The sequence below is a fragment of the Malania oleifera genome, chromosome 12 (assembly GCF_029873635.1).
Source record: "Malania oleifera isolate guangnan ecotype guangnan chromosome 12, ASM2987363v1, whole genome shotgun sequence".
In the NCBI taxonomy this organism is placed as follows: domain Eukaryota; kingdom Viridiplantae; phylum Streptophyta; class Magnoliopsida; order Santalales; family Ximeniaceae; genus Malania; species Malania oleifera.
The window spans coordinates 87482882-87495704 of NC_080428.1; the positions used below are offsets into that span (position 1 = coordinate 87482882).

Here is a 12823-nt window from a genome sequence, read left to right on the forward strand (position 1 = left end):
GATCTACCTTACTGAGAAGTGTCTCACCCCTATCGTACGTACATATTTTTCAGGTCCTCAGAGTAACCAAAACTAGCGTCCTTGTGTTGGGAGCGTAGTGGTCGGTTTACTACGGAAAGTACTTGTGTAAGTACTAGGACTTTATAGGGTTGTCATTTTGGGTTTTGGCTGATACCCGGGTTTATGTTTTGTATTATGGAGTCTATATTCCTTTTGTATAGACTCTGGTATGGTACAATGTATGTATAGAAAGAATATTTTCTGTTGTGTATCTGTCATGTATGTGAATGTGTATAGGGTGTACGGGAACCCCACGGGGTCGGGCCCTCATTTATTATGGTATCATTGGTGTTTTGCATAATACGGGGACGGGCCCTCATTTATTATGGTATCATTGGTGTTTTGCATAATACAGGGACATGCTAGGTTACTAATTCACCCCTGGGTCCCATTATCGGATTCGGGGCGTAACACAAAGCCCATGCACGACTACTTCAATACAACCCAGCTCACTCGAGACGTGGTCACATTAGGCCCTTCTCATGCATGTTTTTTTTTTCTTCTTTTTTCTTTGCTTCCAGCGTAGGCCCAGTGTAATTCATACACGGCCAGCCTTGCTTGTTCATGGGTTTCTTTCCATGTTGTCCAATGCCCAGCTCACGTGCATGCTTTCTTTCAATTTTATTCCTTCGTGCATTGGGTCTCCATTTGATGCACACGACTTCAAACTAATGTGTGCATAACTCGACATTAATTTTCAAAAATTATCCTACAATAATAAAACACGAGTATTCGTAAATTTATGACAAAAATAGGATAATTATCTCAAACGAGTTCAATGATGAAATACCAAATGTAACTTTGACGTGTAATCAGAGAGATCTTAAGTCCTCTCCTCATTGCCTCACCCATTGTCTTTGCTACTCTTCACCTTTGCCAAGACTAGAGTGTCCATGCCTGATATAGTTGATCTTAAAAGTATTGACACGGAGATACTTTTAAGCCTGAAAATAATTTTAAGAGTCACTAGGGGGACACTAAATTGGAATAATATACAAAATAAAGGACACCAAGAGGTATAGTACATCAAAAAGATGTAACCAAAGTTCTAATTAAGGAGGTAAAAAAATAAGAGGGCAACTTCTAAGTAAAGGAGATAGATGAAAGGATATAACAAGTTAAAAAATTATTCAAAATGCGTCAAATTTTACAAATAATGTACGTTACAAATTAAAATTACTTTTATGAAAACTATTCTAATATATTTTTTTGAAACAGAAAACAATTATAAAAATATTACTTAAAATGAAATTAGATGTTACTTATATAACCACGATTACAAGTTTGAAAAAGAAAATTCAATTTATATATGGCAGTTGGACTTGGAGGTCCCATAACCCATGCATATCATCTTCTCAATTCATATTTCATATTGCTATTGGGACCATTGGCATCAAAATCTGACTAATGTGACTGTGCCTATATGTAGGGTTATGATAAAAATTGCTTTCCTACCATAATTAGATTCCTACCTATAAATTTGATGGATACCAAGTTTTATTCGACAAATATCCGTCAAGTTGTTAACAACCAATGTTCAAGCTCATAGATAATTTCATGTGCTCATACCAATTGGTCAGACTCAATCTTAATTCCAACTCTTACATTACTATTTGCACCTTTGGATTTGCCTCACACTCCCACTCCAACTCAACATCAAATATTCAACAAAAAATTATAATTTTGTAATTAATTATTAAATATTTAATAACTTGTCATAGTTATGGTAATAAATTATGTAAAGTAATATTTAGAATCTCAATGAACCTAGCTTAAATTTAGATTGGTATTCCTTATTATTTCAAAAATTTAACACAGGCTACAACTTTTTTTTTTTTTTCGTTGTTATTAATTACAAGGTTTGCACACCATAATCAAAGACAGATTGGAGGGAAGCATGATCACAGACAGACAGATTGCATGAACCAATTAAAGAAAGAAATTAATCTTGTATATATATGTGTGTGTGTGTGTGTGTACATGCACTTACGGACTGACTATATTGTTTTAACTTGCTATATTTTGTAATCTCATTTTTAGTTCTATGAAAACAAAATTATTATATGAGTACAGAGATCATGCTAACATATGAATATATATGTTATGCCAACTGATTAACTGAAATTAGTATGCAAGTAGACCACCCCCAATTGAATAACACTTTATTCTCCTTAGTTTAAGAGGTAAAATAAAAAAATAAATATTGAAAAAAATATTTTTTTATCAATAAAAATGAAAATAAAAATAAAAAAGATATTATAATCCAAAATAAAAATTCCATTTTTTGCATTATTAGTATTTAGTTTTTTTTTATTTTTAAAATAATATTTAATTTAAAAATTCGATGAATTTTTTAAAAGGCCTAACTTACGAAATTAATATGCGTAAGACATTTTGATGGAAAAATTAAGGTTTATTTTGAGTAGTATAACAAATTTATAAATTTGTTGAAAATAAATGAAAAATTGGTTTTGTAAAGGCAACAATTAGTGGCGGCTCTAATTGAAAGTCAAATCACTTTCTATCATTCATAAGTTTGGATTTATATATTAGTTATCAGTTATTAAACGCGTCATTTAACCCAAATCCGTTTATTCTCTATCATTTTATAACCCATAGGGACGGCTCATTGCTACAGGAAGTGGCGCTGCGTTGTGGTCGGGCGATTGCGGGATCTACTTGTTCTTCGTTGCAGCATCTTCTGTGAAATGGTTGGATTCGCCTTCTCATTAATTATTTTTTTGGGGGGTTTTTTATTTTTTATTTTTAGCTTCAGTTTTCAGCCTTTATTTTGATTATGGGTTAAAATGGATTCTCATTTTTTTGAGGTGTTCTGCTTCTGTCTTACGACTTTGCTTTTCATGGGTTTGGGGAGGCTCAAGAGTGGCAAGTGGTTTGACGGAACAAAAATGGAAGGGGAATCCTTGCATTTAACTGATCACCGCTTTTTTTGAGGTGCTCTGTGTCTTGGTTTTGTTAGGAGCTGAAAACTTTGAGTCACTTGAGTTCCAACTGTGTGTTTGTTGTTTGGAGTATTTTAAATATTTTTCCTGGTCATGTTTTGGTTTTTGGTTGCTTTTGTGTTTAACATGTGTTGAATCTCATATACCTAATTTTTCGTTATATTTCCTTTGAATATTAAACTTAATGCCTTGGTGTCTGATTTTTTCTTAGATTTCAGGATGGTTTTAACTTTTAAATTCAGATTTTAATTTAATTTTAATTTGTACATATTAATTTGTATTTATTAAGAACTTTCAAACTTTTTAAAATTTGAGAGATTTTAGGGACAGTTTTAAATTTAAATGTTAATTTAATTTAAATTGCATCTATTAATTTGTTTCTATAAAGAGATGATCTACAATATTTTAGTTGATAAATACAAATTTAAGAGATTTATGTATTCAAAGCTTAGAAAAAGGATAAAAGGTGTCACTTTATTAAAAGCATAAAAACTTAATTGGACGTGATTTAACCAATCAGCCCACATCACTAACCAAAGAAGGTTCATTTTTTTAAAGACGAGCAAGTAGGATTTATTTATGATGATTGAACTCATATATGAGAATTGTAAAAAATATTATGCTTATATATATTTAAAATGATGGTGTCCAAGACCTTTTAGACACTCGACTTATCCACTGGGATAATGAGCCCGCCCCTCTACCCTTCTCCACTTAAATATCAAGTATTATCTTTGATATGCTCAAAATATATCAGCTGATAAAAGGAAGCCAACACCTAACAATCACTCCCCAAGTTACACCTTCTGATGAGAGCAATAAGCTGCAACTCAATAAAGAGGAGAGAGATCCACGCTGGTGCCTTAAACGCCCATAATGATACATGCTGACGCTTTATGACCTTGGAGCGATCCACGCTCCCGCATCATAATGACGAATCACCTCAAGGGTCAACCCTCGCCACTATAAAGAAGGGGACGCAAACAAGCGAAGATATTTCATTCTTAACTCACTTTTACTGTTGCATTCAACTTCTTTGAAGCATTCCCCTTACTTAGGCATCGGAGTGATCTCCCAGAGTACACCTCAGGTCCTCCAAGCCTATTTTGCTTTTACCCTTTTCAGGTCATCGGAAGTCGGAGAGTAGTCTTGCAGGTCATCGCCATTTTTATCTCGCAATAGTTGGCGCCGATCGTGGGAACTAGCTTCTGAGAGGTGTTCATCTTACTCTCGATCTTCGACACTCGAATAATGACAACCACTTATGGCTCAAGCTCCGACCCTACTGCTGGAAAAGAATCACCCCAGTCCATTCACTCCACACCTGTAGAACACTTGGGGGTCACCAGGGAAGAATTTCTCCCCTTCCAAAGGAGAATGGAAGCTTCCCAAAAGAAGATGGAAGATATGTTCAACCTACTCTTAAAACAAAAGAGTTAGGAAGAACATGTCCCCTGCCAACAACTGGTTAGCCCCAACTCGCCTAAGAAAGCAGAGAAACTGAAGGAGAGTGAGGAAAAAACTGACCTCACTAAGAAGGTGGAAGACACGAACAGCATAGAAGTCAACGAGAAAAGATCGACCGAGCTAGAGGAGAGGATTAAAAAGATAGATCAAATTGAGAAGATGATGAAAGAGGGTTGAACCAACCACTTCTATGGGGAAGCCTCTTTAAGATCCTCAGAGCCATCGTTTACCAAAGAAGTGATGGAGGTGTCACTGCCTAGTAAGTTCAAAATGCCTACCTTTGAAAGGTACGAGGGTTTTACTGACCCGATCGATCATCTGGACACCTTCAAGGTACTGGTGCAATTGTAGGGCGCACCTGATGCAATCATGTGCTGGGCATTTGCGGCCACTCTTAAAAGTAGTGCCAGGGATTGGTACCGAACTCTAAGACCTGGATCAATCGACTCCTTCTCTCAGATGGAGCAGTTGTTCACTGATCATTTCCTCAGCAGTTGGAGAATCGTCAAAACGTCGGCTCATCTGATGAGCATGGTTCAGGGGGAATGGGAGACACTAAAAAAGTTCATGCACCGTTTCCTCACTGCGACCTTGGAGATCTGCAACCTGGACAATGGGGGTGGCTTTGGCAGTTCTAACCACGACCCTTTTGTTGAAAAATTTCCTGTACTCATTGGGGAAGAAGCGGCCAACTGACATGGGATAACTGATGGTTAGAGCGCAGAAGTATGTCAACCTGGAAGAGATGATGGATACAAGAGGAAATCGGATCGAGTTGAAAAGGAAAAGTAGCAGAGAGGTTGGCGAACCTTTTAGACCCATGAAGAGGCAGGAGAACAACATGCATGCAACCTCTAAAGCGAGAGGGCACATCAGTAAGTTCCCCACTTGTGCACCCCTAAACGCACCGTGAACCGGTGTGTTGATGCATATAATAAAGAAAGAGTACGTCTCATGGTCCGATCCTATGCGAACACCCTCATATAAACGGAAATGTCAAAGTTCTGTCAGTTCCATAGGGATCACGGGCACGACATAGAAGAGTGCATTCAACTGAAGAATGAAATTGAAGCCTTGATAAAAAAAGGCCACCTGTCGAGGTTCATAAAGAAAGGGGATCGTCAAGGGGAAGCTCGTGAGCAGAAAAGGCCAAACAGGGACAAGAAAGAGGAACAAATTGTAGGAGAAATCGTTGTGATCTTTGGAGGATCCGTTAGTGGTGGAGATAGTGGAGGTGCTCGAAAGAGGTATGCTAAGCAGGTACTCTTAGCGGAGAAAAGGGAGCCAAATGGCAAAAGACAAAAACAAGACGATGCTATCACCTTTGATAGCGAAGATGAAGGAGTACAACAACCCCACGGCGACGCTTTAGTAGTCTCCCTTCTGGTGGCTAATTACAAAGTGAGGCGTGTGCTGATAGACAACGGGAGCTTGGCCAACATAATATTCTAGTCGGTGCTCGAGAGAATAAAGATCGGTAGGGAACGCCTCAAATCGATCTCCGCCCCTTGGTCGAATTTGGAGGAGACATAGTACATCTCATGGGAACAATTACACTCCCGGTAACAATGGGGATAGCCCCACAGCAAATCACTTCATTGACGGACTTCCTGGTGGTCGATCGGCCATCAATATACAACATTATACTAGGCCGCCCCTCACTCAATGCGGCCCGAGCCATAATGTCCACATATCACCTAAAGATGAAATTCCTTATTCTACATGGGACAGGGATGGTCAAGGGAGATTAGCAGTAGCTCGGAATTGCTACGTGATGGCGTTAAAAGGTAAGACGGAAGCAAGGGAGAACTTGATTGTTGAAGACCTGGAGGTAAGGGGAGAGTACCCCCAAATCAGCACACTGGATGATGACCTCACACGTATACCCATAAACGGTAATTAGGAGAAGTGTGTGCAGATCGGGAGTCGCTTGCCTGATACTTTGAGAGCAGAACTAAGTGAGCTACTGAACGAATTTGCAGATGTGTTTGCCTGGTCGGCCAAAGATATACCGGGGATTGACCTTGTAATAATGGAGCACAGGTTGCAGATAGACCCCAACCATGAGATTGTAAAGAAGAAGAAGAGGAGTTTCGCACTATAGCGAATCATGGTGACAGATGAAGAAGTGACGAAGCTGGTGTAGACCAGATTCATTAGGGAGGTCAACTATCTAGAGTGGTTGAGCAATGTAGTTCTGGTAAAGAAATGGAATGGAAAGTGGCGGACCTGAATAAGGCATGTCTGAAAGATAGCTTTCCCTTTCCTTGAATCGATCAGCTGGTAGACTCATCGTCTGGGCATGAGCTCCTGAGCTTTATGGATACGTACTCGGGATATAATCAAATCCCAATGCACCGAGCAGACGAGGAAAAAACATCTTTCATCATAGAAAGAGGGTTCTATTACTACCAAGTAATGCCCTTCGGTTTGAAGAACACGGGGACAACATATCAGAGGATGGTAAACAAGATATTCAAAGACTAGCTCGGAAAAACGATGGAGGCGTATGTAGATGATATGCTAGTGAAGGATCTGAAGGAAACATTCAAATTGCTGCGTAGGTATCAAATGAAATTGAATCATTCAAAATGCGTGTTTGGTGTCTCTACAGGGAAGTTCCTAGGCTTCATGGTGACGTACAGAGGGATAGAAGCCAATCCTGACAAGATAAGGGCACTGCTGGAGATGAAGGCCCCTCGAACAAAAAAGGAGATCCAAATCTTGATAGGAAGGATAGCCTTCCTTTGCAGGTTTGTCTCCTATTCGGGAGACAAAGGTCTACCCTTCTTCAAGGCACTGAGAAAAAAAGGGGGATTTGAATGGGGGGAGGAGTAAAGTAAAGCCTTTGATAAGCTCAAGCAGTACCTTGGCTCCCCCCACTACTAACAAAGGTGAAAGCAGGAGAAGACCTCTACCTATACGTGACATCGACTCCATATGCGGTTAGCTCGGTCTTAGTCAGAGAAGAAGAAAGGCAGCATAAACCCATATACTACACCAGCAAAGTGCTGAGCAGAGTCGAGATGAATTACAGCACAGCAGAAAAGGTAGCCTTCTCCATCATCTGTGCCACTCGAAAGTTGAGACCCTACTTTCAGGCGTACAAGATAATTGTACTGACAAACTTACCGCTGAGACAGATCCTTCAGCGGCTGGAGAGCTCGGGAAGAATGATGAGGTGGTCGATTGAGTTAGGAGAGTTTGACATACAATACTAGCCAAAGCTTGCCATCAAAGCTCAAGTACTAGTTGACTTCACGGTCGAACAATTCTACGAAACAGTAGAGAAATCAGAAGTGTGGACATTGCATGTGGATGAGTAGTCTAACGCAACCGGAGGTGGAGCAGGGCTAATCTTCACGGCACCGGACGGTTCGGAGACGCTATACGCACTAAAATTAGAGTTCTCAACAACAAACAATGATGCCAAATATGAAGCCCTCCTATCAGGGTTGTGCTTAGCGGAAGCACTGGGGGTAGCACGAATTCAGGTAGCAAGTGATTCCCAATTAGTGGTGGAGCAGGTGAAGGGAGAGTTTGAGGCTAGGGATCAGAAAATGAAGAAATACCTAGCCAAAGCCCTAGAACACATCAAAGCATTTGCTCATTTTGATATAGAACGCCTGCCATGGGTGGAGAACGCGAAGGCTGATGCACTGACAAGATTAGCCTTAGCTACATATGTAAAGACCCGAACCCGTAAAATAAAAAAAGGTAAAAAGGGGATTTGGAGGCTTCGTCAACGAAGTCTAGGTTCTCGTCGACGAAGGCCCTTCTATGCTTCGTCGACGAAATTCAGAGTCCTGTCGACGAAGAGATCACGACTGACATAAAGAAAATATCAGACTAGGGTTCGTCGACGAGGGAAAAGGTTCTTCAACGAAAATCCTTCTGTGGTTCGTCGACAAAGGACCAATTCGTCGACGAGTTGGACTGGGTCAAGGGTCTATAAATAGGATATTTTGTTTGCTTCTTCATTAAGAAAGCAAAGTTCTCTCTCTCTCTCTCTAGAACCAGTGTAAAATCTCTCTCTCTCTTCGATCATTCGCCGTTCGTTGGCTGTTTCAACGATCGGAAGATACCGCAACGATCAAGGAGCAAATATCTAATAGTCTAGCAGAGCAGATTCTAGATTTCGGGAAAAAGTTAGGATTGGATTTTCGAGCTTCTCGGGTTGTTTTCAAGATAAAGGTAAGGCAATCTGTTTACGTAAGGTATTTTAAAAAATTAAACCGGTAGAATTGTAGCTTATTTTTATATGTACGATATAACTGTTCATTTGGAAAATTCTATCGAGTAAAATTGTCGGTTTTACGGTTTTGGTAAAAACTAGGGTTTTGGCGAATGATCTCCAAACTTCTAAAAACTTTTTTATTTGCTTTAAACTTAAAGTAGGAGATGCTTGAAATCTTTGTTTTCCATGTTAAATGATATTTTATGAGCCATATTATAGAGACCTGAACCCGAAAAAAAGGAAAATAAATAAGAAAAGGGTAAAAAGGGAAATACAGCAGGGTTCGTCGACGAAGGTAGTATGTTTGTCGACGAAGCCTCTTTAGCTCTTCGTTGCCGAAATTTAGAGAGTCGTCGACAAAGAGATACCGAGCGAAACCAGAGAAAATATCCGGATGGGGTACGTCGACGAAGGCGCCGCTTCGTCGGTGAATTTGACTCGGTCAAAGGCTACATAAATATCATTTTTGGTTGCTTAAGGGTGAAGAAAACCTAAAAGCTCTCTCTCTCTCTAGAACCAGCGAGTTCTCTCTCTCTCTCTCTACGTTTATTCACCGTTCGTTGTTTGTTTCTACGATCGAAGGTTTATGCGTGGATCAGAAGGAGAATCTCTTTAGTTATAACGGATCAGATCATCGTTTTGAAGATTTTCAGGTTTTTTCCAAAAATCGAGGTAAGGATCTGATTTTGTTTCTGATTTGGTAGTTATGTAGTAGTTGAGATTATAGTGAAGTATTGTTCTTCCGTTTTTAGGTTTCGGGGATTCTGGGTCGTCGTTTTGGATCGATTCGTTCGTATTTTTGTTTTCAGGATTAAGTTAAGGGGATTTGTTTACATCAATATTTTTACAAAACTGAACCGCTAGAAAGTTGGCTTATGCCTTTATGCAAATTTTGACTACTTATTTACAAAATTTTACTGGGTATAAATGCTGTTTCTTACGATTTTACGATTTTATGGTTTTTGGCAAAAATAGGGGTTTTGGTATACGAACTCCAAATTTTCCAAAACTACTTTAACTACTTTAAAACTAAAGTAGGAACTGCTTGATACCCATGTTTGCGGTCCAAATGGTATTTTTCAAGTTATACACTATTTATAACGGATTTTGACGAAATGAACGTGGCATATGATATGAAATGGAACATACTGAACTGTATACTGGTAAATGAACTGTGAAAATTGAAATTCCATTTTGTTGTCTAAAAATGTTGAAAACAAGTGCCGGTTAATCACCGAGCTTAATTTGTAAAAAAGGGTTGAACTGAGAGCGTTTGTGCCGGTTAACACCACTGTCTGACAGAAAGAATGAATGCATGAAAGATTGCATGATTGTGATTGTGAAAATACTGAAACTGCACAGGTTGTTATGTTTTATTGTAAATTATATATATGATTGATTGGGACCAATTAGAAGCTTAACCAACTAACACTGTAATACTACAAACTTACTTCCCATAATAACAGTCCTAGTACTGACGTGCTATGGTCCCAGTCGATCATATATATAATTTACAATAAAACATAACAACTTGTGCAGTTCCGGTATTTTCACAATCACAATCATGCATTCTTTCATGCATTCATTCTTCCTGTTAGACAGTGGTGTTAATCGGTACAAACGCTCTCGGTTCAACCCTTTTTTACAAATTAAGTTAGGTGATTAATCAGCACTTGTTTTCCACATTTTCAGATAACAAAATGGAATTTCAATTTTCACAGTTAATTTACTAGTATACAATTCAGTATGTTCTATTTCATATCATATGTCACGTTCGTTTCGTCAAAATCTACTATAAACAATGTATAACTTGAAAAATACCATTTGGACCGCAAACATGAGTATCAAGCAGTTCCTACTTTAGTTTTAAAGTAGTTAGAGTAGTTTTGGAAAATTTGGAGTTCGTATACCAAAACCCCTATTTTTGCCAAAAATCGTAAAATCGTAAGAAACAACATTTATACCCCGTAAAATTTTGCAGATAAGCAGTCAAAATGTGCATAAAGGCATAAGCAAATTTTCTAGCAGTTCAGTTTTCTAAAAATACTACTATAAACAAATCCCCTTAACTTAATCCCGAAAACAGAAATACGAACGGATCGATCCAAAACAACGACTCGGGATCTCCGAAACCTAAAAACCGAAGAACAATACTTCACTATAATCTTAACTACTACATATCTACCGAATCAAAAACAAAATCAGATCCTTACTTCGATTTTTGGGAAAACCCCGAAAATCTTCAAAATGATGATTTGATCTGCTATAATTGAAGAGATTCTCCTTTTGATCCACGTAGAAACCTTCGATCGTAGAAACAGACGACAAACGACGAAGGATCGTAGAGAGAGAGAGAGAACTCACTGGTTCTAGAGAGAGAGAGAGAGAGAGCTTTTAGGTTTTCTTCACCCTTAAGCAACCAAAAATGATATTTATAGAGCCTTTGATCGAGTCAAATTCATCGACGAAGTGGCGCCTTCATCGACGAACCCCATCCGGATATTTTTTTTGGTTTTGCTCAGTATCTCTTCGTCGACGACTCTCTAAATTTCAGCGATGAAGAGCTGAAGGGGCTTTGTCGACGAACATATTGACAAACCCTGTTGTAATTCCCTTTTTACCCTTTTCTTATTTATTTTCCTTATTTTCGGGTTCGGTCTCTACACATATACTGTGTATAGCATATTTTGACCAAATGAGTGTGACATGTGATATGAAATGGTATTATACTGAAATGAAAAGTATGTTTATGAAATATGGGAACTGGAGTTCCAAATGATTATCAGGAAATGCAGGAAAGAGATGCCGGTTAGATTCTGAGCACTATGAATGTAAGGGTTAAACTGAGATGATGTGTGCCGGTTTATACCACAAAAAGAATGAATGTATGAAAGAAAGAATGAATGAAAAAATGAAAATATGAAAGAATGAAAGTATGAGATTGTGATAGATACTGGAATTGCATAGCTGATTTATGAAATGAAAACAGGTTAATATGCTCTTATTATAAATTGTATATATGATGTTGGAACCGCCTTAGACAGCTTGTTACTAAGAAAGCCTTAGAAAACTTATTATTATTAGAGAGCCTTAAAAAGCTTATTATTATCAGAGAGCCTTAAAAAACTTATTATCAGTAAGCGCGGTATCGTTGCTAGAACAGAGAGATACAGTGCAACTGCATGCTACATTTGAGTGTGGGTATCTAGTAGTCAGTTTGGTACGAAGGGTCACTGGTTGATCACGGACCAGGGTGGTGATGGCCAAATCGGACTGGAGAATACGATGCCTGACGAATTTGTAATAACTAGGTCTAGATCAGAGCTTTATGACGCACAACCCGTGCCATGGGGGAAGTAAATGGTGTAGTTTCATGTTTCAAAGCCGGGTTGAGTTCTATATACATATACATGATTTAAAAACTAAAATGGGCAAAATCACAGGGTTGAGTACCGAGTGGAGGGACTGTACAATGTATGGGCCTTTACCCTACCCTAACCTCGGGAACTCTTGCTTGTAATGATGCTGAATTATCTATTGCAGAAATTTTATATATATATATATATATATATATATATATATATCTCCTATATCACAGGATTTAGAATGTTTTAAATGCTTAATTGCTTCTACTGAAATAAACTCATGTTGTCACCCACTGATGTAATATTATCCACTTTATTGAGAAGTGTCTCATCCCAACATACAACCTTTGTTTCAGGTTCTACTGGAAACTGGGCCTAGACTTTTAGAGGGACTTGGAGCATAGTTTGTCATTAGTTTACGTAAGTTTTGTATATGTTCTGGACTTGGTTCAGAATGTCTTTTGGGAATGTAAGGACATATTATGTTTTGAGTATATATAGAAGTATATAAGATACAGTTAGAAACTCTGGTAAGTCTATTAGAAGATATATGAATGTTTATGTTTTTCGCTGTGCATGAGAATGTAGATCAGTATGATACACCCGTATGTCCCTGTTTAAGGCGGGTAGTTTATGTATATTATCAGTTATATGTAGGTTATGTATGAATAGTAGCATTTCGGGCCCACCTAAAGGGTCGGGGCATTACAATGAAGCCAAACTGGAAGAAC

The 12823-nt window shown here is 38.4% G+C and overlaps 1 long non-coding RNA gene across 1 annotated transcript in view; it reads left to right on the forward strand.

Annotated features, from left to right (window-relative positions):
• Positions 1-2442: 2442 nt before the first annotated feature.
• Positions 2443-12823, forward strand: part of LOC131145163 (uncharacterized) — a 29745-nt gene continuing 19364 nt past the window's right edge. The window contains exon 1 of the long non-coding RNA XR_009134005.1: positions 2443-2771. This is a non-coding gene — a long non-coding RNA (uncharacterized LOC131145163). The remainder of the gene's footprint in view (positions 2772-12823) is intronic.